This window comes from Puma concolor, chromosome C2, assembly GCF_028749965.1.
Source record: "Puma concolor isolate L17-30 chromosome C2, mPumCon1.1.hap2, whole genome shotgun sequence".
NCBI classification, from domain to species: domain Eukaryota; kingdom Metazoa; phylum Chordata; class Mammalia; order Carnivora; family Felidae; genus Puma; species Puma concolor.
The window spans coordinates 159,209,543-159,220,891 of record NC_141675.1 but is presented as its reverse complement, the minus strand read 5'-3'; the positions used below and the strand labels follow the sequence as shown (position 1 = coordinate 159,220,891).

The window sequence follows — 11,349 nt, the reverse complement described above, 5'->3', positions numbered from 1 at the left end:
GCTGAGCGGGGGTCAGGAGCGCAGGGTCGGCCGCCTGGAAAGCACCTTCGGTCTTGCCACGTGCAGGGTGTCTGTCCTCTCACAGCTGCGCCGACAACCTGCCCGCGCCACGTAATAAGCGAACCCCTCTTGCCACGAGAATAACGAGGCCGCTTTACCCCACGTAACGCATGTGACCGCGTGGCTCTCGTGGGCCAGGCCTCCCGCCGTGCCGATCGGGCAGTGAGCACCCGGCCGCGAGGGGCCCCACGTGAGAGGGAGTGGGTGTGCCGCGTCTGACACACCCACTACCTCCAGGGCTTGGCAGCTGACCGGGCCCAAACGTCGGCGGGGGACGGCGCCCCCTGCTGACCGGAGGAGCTGGGGCCGGACACGGGGCGTGCCCCACTCTCCGTGCCGGCCACTTCCCAGCACAGCCCGGACAGCGGCCTCCGTCCACGGTTTCGGCCCAGCCACCCTGTCCTTCTCCCCCCGGATGAAGCTGGAAATGGCTATCCCGTTAAGGTCACAAGACACGCGGTCTGCAGGAAGTTAGAAAGTTGAGCACGGATTCACCTGAAGACGGGCTGGTTTTACGGGGCGCCGGGCACGCACCCTCTTCATGCCCACCCCCCCCCCCGACGGCTGGACGGGGCCCACAAGGGTGTCCAGCGGGCGGAGGACGGCACAAGCACCAGTGTCGTCTCCCCCGAGGCCGGCCAGCTCTCAGACACCCCGCACCCGGCTTCAGGAAGCAAGGCTTTAGATGAGTTCCCTTTGAAAACAGTCTTTCTCAGCCAGGACGGCGTGTACAAGGGCCACACTCATCCTGCAGTCACACAGCGCGCCCCTCTCCTCCTCTCCGGGAGGGGGAGGCGCGTGGGGGCCTCCAGCTGGACCCCCACCCCGCTGCCCCCACCTGAGAGCTTCTCAAGGGCCGGGGGGCCGGGAGGGGCTCCCGGGTCGTGGAAGGGACCAGCGTTCGCTTCCTGATTAACACCTGCACGCCCATCCGAGGGCGGGCCCGAGAGGACATCAAGGGGGGCATCGAGGGAACCCACTGGGTCCCCACAGCGCCTCAGCCCCGGGTTAGAACTGACCCCTTCACCTCATGGGAACCTCCTGGGTGGTGCCGGCCCCTCCCTACCTGTCTCCACACACAAGTTCACATTTCCGATCCCCGTTCCCCACGTCTATACCCTGCCCACCCCACCAGGCTCACCAGCACTCCCTAAAGACCCAACAGGCGTCCCTCACCCCCCGCACCCCCTACCTGACAGTGGGCTCCGTGCTGACACTCCCTCTGCCGTCCCCCGGCACTCACCAAGGATGGGGCCGCCCTTTCCCTGTGGCCTCATGGCCACAGCTAAACACTAGATGCTGGTTAAACGGCTGGCCCTTTGCACCAGCCCGACTGCTCGCTCTGGGGGTGGGGTGGGGGGCTCTGCACCAGCCCAACCGCTCTGGGCGGGGGGGGGCTCCGCACCAGCCTGACCACTCCCTCTGGGGGGGGGGGCTGCCAAACCTGCGGGGAAGGGCCTCCCTGGCAGGGATGTGGCCCCCAAGCCCTGCACGCAGTGACACCGAGGAGATGCGTCCACCACCTTGCTCTCCCTCCTACCCTCCTGCTCCACCCCACTTCCTGGGACCCGTACCTGCACCGGCACCCGGGCAGTGGGCTCACCCACCCACACCTGCTAGTCCGTCTGCTGCTGCCCTCAACCCAGGGTGTGTGTGAGCTCCTCCCCCACCTTGTGCCCAACAGGAAAGGACCTGCGGTGACAGAGAGCAGGGTGAGGGGTGCTCCGGAGACAAACCCCACTGCCCACCTCCCTCCAGAACACCACATGGGCCAGACACCCCCTCCTCAATTTATTCCCCACCCTTGATGAGGGTTTTCATGCCTCGAGCTCTTCTCAAACTGCAGCCTGTCTGTGTGACATGAACAATGACAACAGCAAAGATTTTGACTGCAGAATGGGCTGTTCAAAGGCCCTGGGGTCGACCCACACCCAGAGCGACTCCAGCACCGCCCAACAGGGATGTGTGGAGATAAGCGTCTGCAGGAGACAGCTCTGGGCCTGACCCCCCAGGACCCCTGGCCGGAACGTGGCGGAGGCCCCATCTCTCCCCCAGTGACCAGCCTGCCCCTCGGATATATCCACCACCACCTGCGTGTAAATAATCACTCGGTAAGAACACGTATGAAGGCAGAAGGTCTGAGTTGCAGATTGTCTCTTGCACCCTCTGCGTCTCCGTGTTGATTTTAAACGTAGTCCTAACAGCCCTTCCCATCAACATCTTTCACGTAAAGTCCACCTTGACTGTGAGGCAGGGGGTCCAGAGCTGCTGTGAATTACCCCAGGAGAGCCCGGTGTGGCCGCGGGGCAGGCTGGGCAGGGGAGCATTTCTGAGGCTCCCTGTGAGATGGGGGGAGCACTGGTCTCTGAGTTAAGGGCAGAGCTTTCAGGAGGCTGCACACCCGTCCCCGTGCAGGGTCGCCCTGCCGTCCCGTCCTGCTCTCCAAGGCCTGGTGTCAAAGGGAAAAGCGCTCCTGCACCCCAACCCCCAGAAGTTTCCAGGGCACTCACCCGGGGGGCCTGGGGGGGCCCCGGAGAGGCACCTGTCCCCCAGCTAAATGCTTCCCAGTGCCATCTCGACACCCCCACAGCCCTCCTGCGGCCACCACCACTGCAAGCCCACCCGCAGCAGGGAAAGGCGGCAGCAGGGGGCACAGAGGAGACACCCAAGTCCCGGGGTCACAGGGCGGTGGGGGTGGGGGCGGGGCATGCTGATGCTGGGCGTCCTGCAGCGGCCCGGACCCGGCCACCGGCCTCCTTGGCTCCTCAAAGGGCCACCCCGGCCTATTCTTGCAGACGGGCACCTCTCGTGAGGAGACACCAGGACGGGACAGGGTCCGTGTGAGACCTCTTGGCCTCTGTGGCTCTCCTGCGCCCCAGAGGGGGCCTGGCTGGGAGGCCCTGGGGAGCCCCGGCTCAGCTCCAATGGCCTCTGGCACCCACGGGACCTGGGACCGTCCCAGCCATGCTCGGCAGGCGGCTACGGCCTCGTGTTTTCAAGCCGGCTAAGAAAATACTTATAAAAACAAAGGATTTTTTTAATTAAAAGAATTGTATGAAACGTCCCATCATCCAAACTTCCGCCCGACATCTGAGCAAACTAGATGTGCTCTCTGTCCTTGTTCTTCCAGAATGCTTGAGGGTGGAGAGAGATTAAACATTAAAGAGAGTCTGACCCCCTTCAAAATGAAACTTGTTGTTATTTTCTTTGGCTAAACTATTAAGTCCAGTTTCAAAGAGGATTAACATCTGTGCAAGCTGCTGTCTTTCTCCAGACCCTTTCTGGAGCTTTCCCACGCGGTCATTACGGTGAAGGGATGGGGGCCCTGCGGGGGCGTGTCTCCGGGTGGCATCACGGCCCATTCGGCGTAACTGTGCCATCCCTGACTTCCATCCGAGGAGCGGTGCAGAGCTTTGGGCAGAGGGGACCAGACCGTTCCCTTCCCAGGGACCCCTTCAGAGGCCTCAAGTCACGTCTTCACACGGGCACAGAGACAGGACATCATCCCGGCGACCGTGTGTGGTGAATTAGGTATGGGAGTGTGGACGATAGTCTCAGGAGGCTGTCAGGGGGCCCACCTGGGGGGACCCGCTTTGGGGGGAGCCCACTGCTCAGCCCGTGAAGTAGGCCGGTCCTAGAACAAGCTCGCAGGAGCTGCCTTTGGGGGTCCCTCCCCCATCCCTGGTGCTTCTCCCCAGGCAGCCAAGCCTCAGGCTGGCCCCTCTCCCGTCACCGTCACCGGGGGCTCCCCACTCTGCAGGATGCCCTCCCACCTGGACATGTGACTCTCAGGGCAGGGCCCCCGGTCCAGGAGCAGAGAAGGCACCTTGGCCCCCATTTACACTGATGGAAACCTGACCGGAGGAAGTCACCTGACGATGTGAAGGGTGGGGTCCCCAAGGCATTCAGTGAAGGCTTCCTGTCCTGGACCCATAGAGCCCAGCCCCACCGGCTCCCCCAGCCTTACCAGCAGCCCCCCCCACCGCCCCCGCCACACACACTGATGCGTCACACATGGGAAGCCTCACAGAGCTGGCTGGGGGGCGTGCCCTGGGGGCCTCGGGGAGAATTCTTTAGGTTCCGGAAATGCACCCAGCACAACTCTTGGGCCTTGACGAGGGACACCGTCCTCTGGGGGCCTCAGGAGCCCCCATCAGAATGAGTCCCCCTTCCCCAGGCCCTAGAAGCCTGGCCTCCACCCCCAGGCACGGCCGCTGTGTGGGGGGTGGGTCCTGCCCGCCTCCTCGGGGCTGCAAGCAATGGGAGGGGAGTCTGCAGGGGGCTCCGGCCTGGTCCCTGCACACAGCGGGCGCTCAGGGAGCTCTTCGCAAACACCCACCTTGGCCCCCAGCAAGCTGGAACTTGAGAAACGGGAGCTCTGTTCTGTCTCAGACCCCCTCCCAGGCCTGCCTGACAGCCCAGATAAGCCGCTATGAATGGAATGTGACCTCTGCCTGGGACTCAGCCCCCCCCACCCCGCCCCCGCCTAGCAAATAAATCACCTGGAAGGAAAGTACCCAGGGCCTGCCGGACAGCACAGTCCCGCGCAGGTTGCCGACGGTGCACCATGGCAGGTGTGGCTGCCCCCTCACGTTCCTGTTTGTCTTTCAGACACGGCCCCTCGGTCCCCCACTGCCCGGCAGACCCGTGTGGGTGTCCACACTGGCAAAGCCCGGTGATGACGGCCGGCCGGCCGGTCCACTCACAGCCTGCCTGCCTGATGGAAATGCTCGGGCGGGGGCATCTGCCAGACGCGTCTGCCAGGCCATAAAAGGTCTCTCCGTGTGGTCTCTGCCTAGAAATAAAAGCAAATTCGCCCAACCAACCAGGAGACCTGAGGCCAAGATGAGCCCTCTGCACATTCTTGGGCTTCCAGAGGCTTAGGCAGCCACCCACGTTCTCCATGTGCCTTTGTAACCAGACCCAGGGGCAGCAGGAATGACCCCGAGCCGCCCCAAGCAGACCCAGCCCCCTCCTCTGTACTCACACGAGCCGGGTGGGGCAGAAGCCCGGGGCGCCCACCTGCAACCCCCTGGGGGGCAGCCGGGCAGGTGGCTGAGCCCCCTGCCCCCCATGCCCTCTCCTCCCTGTTAATCCATTCAGGATGTCGCAGGAGGAGGGCGAGCTGACTGGAGCTGGGAGGACCTTCTACCTGCTCAGAACTCCAGCCCAGACTCGCCACACAGGGTCCTGGTGCACGCAGGGACACAGACATGATGTTCTCTTCACGGACACGATGCTGCTTCTGGGCCCCCTGCCGCAGCGTGGGAGCTCGAGCAGGGCAGGCGGGAGCCCTTCGCAGGACCAGAGAGCCAGGCCCAGGAGTGGACGGGCCCGGGGAGGTGGGGAGGGACACGGCTGAGGCTCACACAGGGGATGCGGAGACCAGGCAGAGAGACCCCGATGGTGGGGGACGGAGTGGTAGGAAGAAAGGCACCCCGCAGCCTCTGGCCATTCGCAGGAACCGCCAGCCACAGACAGCCATCGACGGCAACTGTGCGCAAGGGCCCGCGGCCCCGGCTGCCCCCTCCTGCCCCCACCTGCTCTCAGGCACAGGGGCTTTTCCACGTCTGTGGGTCCTCTGCTCCCGGCCTGGGCACCGCTCAGAATTTGAAACCGTATGCTGACTCCAGCCCCGCTGCGGGACCACGGAGAGGGGAGACCGGGAGAGAGGGGACCCCGGAACCGGCCTTCCTGGGACGCAGCCCTAACCGGCGGAGCCCTCTGCACACGGATGAAGGAACAGCCCCACGTGAACGCCCTGCCCAGCGTGCGGGGTCTTCGGACAGCGGCTGTGTCCCGCCTCTGGCGCACACGTCTCCCCTCCCAGCCAGCAGCGCGTCCCCTCCCCCCCGCCCTCCCTGCTGAGCTCTGCGAGGGCCAGCCAGGGAGAACCAGGTCTCGCCGTCCTCACCTCCCGGCCGCGCCTTCGGTGCTGGCAGAGGCTGCTGGCGGGGGGCTGCCCACACACTTTCCCACAGGACACGCGAAGGAGGGTTTGCAGATACCGCCCTCGCCGTTTTTAAGGAAAGCCAGCATCCTCGGTCCAGAGACGTTTCAGTTCCATGAAAAATGTAGAGGTTAAAGAATCCACAGGGCGATACTATGCAGCCATCACAAGGGATGCAGAACTGGCCCACACTGCAACGTGGAAGGACCTGGAAGGACCTGGAAAACGCCGCGCTGGGTAAGAGAAGCCGGGCGCCACAGGATGAGGACCGCAGGAGTTCAGGCACACAACATGCCCGCAGCGGGCAAACCCACAGACGGAAAGGGGCCGTGGTGGCCGGGCCTGGGGCAAGGGCACGGGGGTGCCCTGCCGATGGACGAGGGCCTCCCCAATGAGTGTTCCAGAACCAGACACGTGACAGTTGCATGACATTGTGAGTGGAGCAAATGTTCCCGAATCGTTCACTTTAAAATGGTTAGTCTTGGGGCACCTGGGTGCTCTGTCGGTTAGGTGTCTTCTTGATTTTGGCTCAGGTCATGACCTCACAGTTGTGAAATTGAGCCCCAAGTCAGGCTCAGCTCGGAGCGTGGAGCCTGCTTGGAATTCTCTCTCTCTCTCTCTCTCTCTCTCTCTCTCTCTCCTTCTCTCTCTGCCCCTCCCTTGCTCATTCTCTCTCTCTCTCTCTCTCAATAAATAAACTTTAAAAGATACAAATAAAACGGTTAGTTTTGGGCTATGTACATTTTACCCCAATAAAAAACGTTAAGGGATTCTTTTGCTCCCCGGCCTACAGAATTTACAGCACGTGACCCACAAGGCCCACCTTGTGTTGTAGAGTCTCCTGACCTCCATCCCTGTCTCGGGCCATGCTCGCAGGCCATGACCAGTGCCCGGGGCACCAAGGTCAGCCTGCCTTCCTCACAGGCTGTCCTGCCCTTTTCGCGGAGGCTGCCCCATCACATGGCCCATGCAAGGCACATAACTTCACCCCTACCTGCTCCCCAAGTCCCAACGGCCACTGCCCGGACCTTGTGCAACGGGGTGAAATGTACCCTCAGAGGCACTCGAGGAGGGACGGGGTGGGGGACGCGGGGGAGGCGGTGTGAACACGACCAAGAGACCTGGTGTCCTGGGCTCCCAACACGGTGCTGGGAAGCAGCCCTCGCCTGGGAGGCCCCGGGGCCGTGAGTCACTGAGCCTCATTACTCAGACCTGAGCTCATGGCCCAGGTGTGAGCCTACATCCCGAGGCCTCGGATTCCTGCGGCCTCGCCCCCTCTGTACCCGGCCACAAGCCCAGTGCTCCCCAAATCAGAGTGAACTGTCTGCTGGGTGACAGAAATCCGACCCCAGTACCCAGTGGGACTGCGGGCGACCGCCCGCACGGGACACTCAGGTCCCAGGGAAGCAAGCCCGCATCACGAGGGCCAAATGGAATGCTGTCAGCTGGGGAGTAAGTCAGCCCCGCAGCAGCACAGAAGCCTCGGCAGGCCCACGGGAGCCTCCCGCCAGCTCGGACGGGCTGTCCCGACACGCAGGCAGACGGGTGAGGTCAGGGCCGGGATGGGCCAGGGGCAAGAGGGGGCCTGCCCGGAGGAGGCGGTGCACAGCCCACGGGCTCCGCCATCTCGCCAAGCCCGGGTGGGGCCACAGGAGCAGTCGGGCCGGGGGATGAAAAGCCTCCTGGGCTGCCGGTGGGCGAGGGGGGTCCCGACCCGCCTCCTGGGGTCCATGCCCAGAAGTGAGTGGGGGTCACGGGCAGGGAGGGGCCCAGGGACCCTCTGGGCAGGTTGGGCACGTACGGGGGCAGGCAGCAGGCAGGGGATGTGACATTTTGATGTGGACGCCCCGGTGAGAAGGAGGCAGAGATGAGGGAGGGCACAGAAACCCCACGGGGTCCGGGTGCCTGGTAGGCTTGCAAACGCTCAGAGGAACCCTGGTTTAAAACACGCAGCGCATGCCACCGGCACATGCACGGTCCTTGTAAAGAGGTGCCTATGAAAGTGGGGGTGTCCTGTTCTCTCAGACCCGCCGGGCACACCCCCTCACCTCTGTCAGGACAGCTCCCTCCCCGGCACATTCCCGGGTCCCCGAAGGGCTCCCCAACTGATCCCCGAGCCCCTGAGGGAGCCCGGGACCAGCAGGCCCTGTGAGTGAGTGTCCGGTGTCCGTGCGGTGGTGGGGGAGGGCTCTGCGCCGGGGAGGAGGGCGACAGAAGCAGGGCGTCCCAGGCTGGGCCTTGCATCCGGGATGTCAGATCCTGACCAACAGGCACCTAGCTGGTGGCCGGCCAGCAAAGCCCAGCAGACAAAGCACGGGGCCGCACAAACCAGGGGCTGGGGGCCCTGGCTCCCGACACGGTCCTCAAAGTCGCAAAGCCCTGGTGTGCTCAGAGGCCTCCCGCAGGGCGCCGTGGACACCCCCGCCATTCCCAGGGTGCCTGTAGGGTAAAAATGAGAGCCACTGCCCTCTCTGCGTGGGCGCTGAGTCTGGCCTGTGTAGGCCCTAAGAGCCTGGTTCTACACGGTTTTCTTCAGAGGAACAGGCACCCCCAGACCCTGCCTCGGCCCACCTGGTCCTCACCTGTTGTCCACAGATCGGCCAGCCAGCCTCGGGGCAGAGGAGGCGATGCCGTGCCCCAGCCCCCGAGGGTCACGGACACCCTTCACCTGAAAACACAGCCTAGGTCCTGCTCCAAAGCCACGGCAGCCTCCAGCACTTACGTGGGGGTGGACCCCGTGGCTCGCGGCTGTGTTCAGCCAGCCGGGGTGCCCAGGCTGTCCCTGCACAAGGGGCTCAGCTACGGCCTGACCCTGGAAAGCAGCACGGGTGCCGGGCCAGCACCGCTGAAGATAAGCGGCTGAAAACAACCGTTCGCGGGTCACGCCTGGGCGCACCTGCACAGAGACGGCTCTCCCAGGTAGCGAAGACAGTGGGGACGGCGAGCACCGTGTGAGGGATAGAAGGACGGCCCTGCTCACAGGGGGCGTGTGCAAACACAGATTTAAGTTGAGCATTATATCCAGACCCTCGAATGCTCGGCCGGCCTGCTTTCCTCCCTCTCCCTACCTGCTCCTGTCCTCAACGCCATTAGCGTGAAAATCAAACAGAACGAAGTTCACATCGCCCAGCTCTGTCCTTCAGGGCGCAGGAAGAGCCCTTAGCCCCCTACGTCCAGTCGCCTGGGGAGCATGGGGGTCCACCGGCCCCCACGGTCGCCCCCGCTAAGCCCTCCGGGATCCACCCTTCCCGTCCTGGCACCAAGCCTGGGTCCCCGGCTCGTGCCTTCCCGGGAAAGGCCGGAAGGAGGACACGCCCTGGGGACCTCAGGCTTCAGGAACAGAAGCCCTGTGAGCGGCCCCATGCGTGCCACGCCGCATGCCAGGCTCCGTCCCTCCCAGGGCACCCCTCTCTCCGGGAGGCACCAAAGCTCAGGAGGCGCTGGTGAGCTGTAGCAGCCTTACAGGGCAAGTGCAGCTGAGGACCCATGAAGTCACAGGGCCACACAGGACCACACACCCGGCAGCAGACCCCAACATGAAGGTGTGTGGGCCAGAGGTGACACATCGTAAACTCTTCCCAAGTGACAGTGAGGCCAAGAGCCTCCAACCACAGCCTCCGGCATGTGCAGAAAGTTCCGGGTTTGTGTCCCTGTCATTGCTTCATCTGGCAGGGAGCCCCTGCCCTGCTTTTGAGAGCACACAGCTGCTACCGGAGCCCCTGCCCTGTGACCCCCCCCCAAAGACGCCCCGAACTGATCAGCACCTGATCTCCGCCTGGAGGCCCCCAGCGACCCTGGGCTTCTCTGAGACCCCCCGGAGGAGACTGGTGCTGCCTGAGGCGACCGGAATGGACGGTCATGAGGCAGGAAGGGGGACGGACAGCCTTGGCAGGGTCAGACCTGGTCTACAGACCCACGGGAGGCAAGCGGTGTCCATGGGCATCAGCCCCAGCAGAACCTTCCAGAGGGAGTGGCCAAGGAACCTGGGCGAGGGTGGCACCTGTCCTTCCAAACTGCAGGCAAAAACGACATGAATCTGGCCACGGCCCCCGTGCTCTGAATTCAGGGGCACGCGTGTCGGAGGCCAGCCTCGGAGACGGGGCTCACCGCCGCCACCGTCACCTCCCGTGTCCTCACAGCTCAAGATGCAGAGGCCACGCTCCTCACCGGAGAGGACAGTCTCTGCAGGGGACCCCAGGCTGGCTCTGGGCTGGCCCTGGGCCGCCGCCTCCCGGGGCATCCCCAGGACGTTCCCCCGGGGTGCCCCAGCTAGCACAGGCCAGAGCCGGGCCACGCTGTGCTCACCTGCAGCCCGCCCCCTCCCCAGCCGCCTTACTGCCTCTCAGGGAGAGGGACCCTGTGCCCACCCCGCAGCCTGAGCACCATCCTCGGGGGGCAGTACGCGCTCCTGCCGCAGGGCCGGCCACGGCGCCAGGGCCCCCCACACAGCAGGGCACGGTGCTCTTCAGATGCCCTGTGAACGTCCGTAAGGGGCTAGTTGTGCCACTGCACAGGTCAGACCAGGCGCCCGGCCCCTAGGGGGCTGTCCCTCCAGGGCCCGGCGGTGGCTGCTCACTGTCCCTGGCCTCGGTCCCTTCGCCGCCGGCCGCCGGGCCCCCCACCTGCAGACCTGGAAGGAGCCCACTCCTCGTCCACTCCAGCCTTGCTCACACTGTTCTGCCTTAGGTTCCAAACCAAAATGCTGACCGGGACCACCTGGGGGAGCTGGGCGTGTCGAGCCACTGCCCGTGGGGACAACGCCGCCCGCAGAGCCTGGTCCCGAGATGGCCCCAGGCTGATGGCTCCACCTCGGGCAGTGGAGCCAGCAGGAAGGCACCCTCCTGCGGCCTGGGCCAAGACGAAGTTATTCTTCCAGAAAGCGGGGGTGCTCTGTCCAGCCTGACATGTTAATGTTTGACCAAGCCCAGGATAATTAACAGCCCTAACCTGGGTGACTCAGGGGCCACGGAGGGGCGGGGGAGGGGACGTCTGTGCCACGAGGCAGCCAGCGCTGACCTGGGCCGACCCTGCGGAGACAGGGACTGAGCGGTCGACTGTCCTGAAGGAAGTGGAAAGTCCACACCTCCCAGCCCAGCCGAGGCAGGTGGTCCAGGCGTCTGCGGGACTGGCCCTGGGGTCCCAAGGCTGGAGGCTCCCATGCCCTTCTCTTCAAGTCCCCTGAGCACGTTCCCAGAGGAGCAGGGGCGACAGGAGCCCCCACAGGCACCGTCACCCAGCAAGGGGCGCTCAGGGGCCTGGTGACCCCGGGACGAAAGCGGCCGTCCTCACCCCGCCACGTTCAGGGACCGGTTTCCAAACCGGGTTTGCTCTGGGGGAGA

At 64.5% G+C, this 11,349-nt stretch overlaps 1 long non-coding RNA gene across 4 annotated transcripts; it reads right to left on the bottom strand.

The window, feature by feature from the left end:
• Nucleotides 1-3,076: 3,076 nt before the first annotated feature.
• Nucleotides 3,077-10,794, bottom strand: LOC147577672 (uncharacterized). Of its 4 annotated transcripts, none has more exons than XR_015240523.1 (3): nucleotides 10,682-10,794; nucleotides 4,563-10,023; nucleotides 3,077-3,194 (listed from the first exon to the last, which is right to left on the bottom strand). It is a non-coding gene; the product is annotated as an uncharacterized LOC147577672 (long non-coding RNA). The 4 variants fall into 4 exon arrangements; XR_015240522.1 differs by having other exon boundaries at nucleotides 10,633-10,751; XR_015240524.1 differs by lacking the exon at nucleotides 10,682-10,794 and having other exon boundaries at nucleotides 4,563-4,855; nucleotides 5,213-10,626.
• Nucleotides 10,795-11,349: the final 555 nt, after the last annotated feature.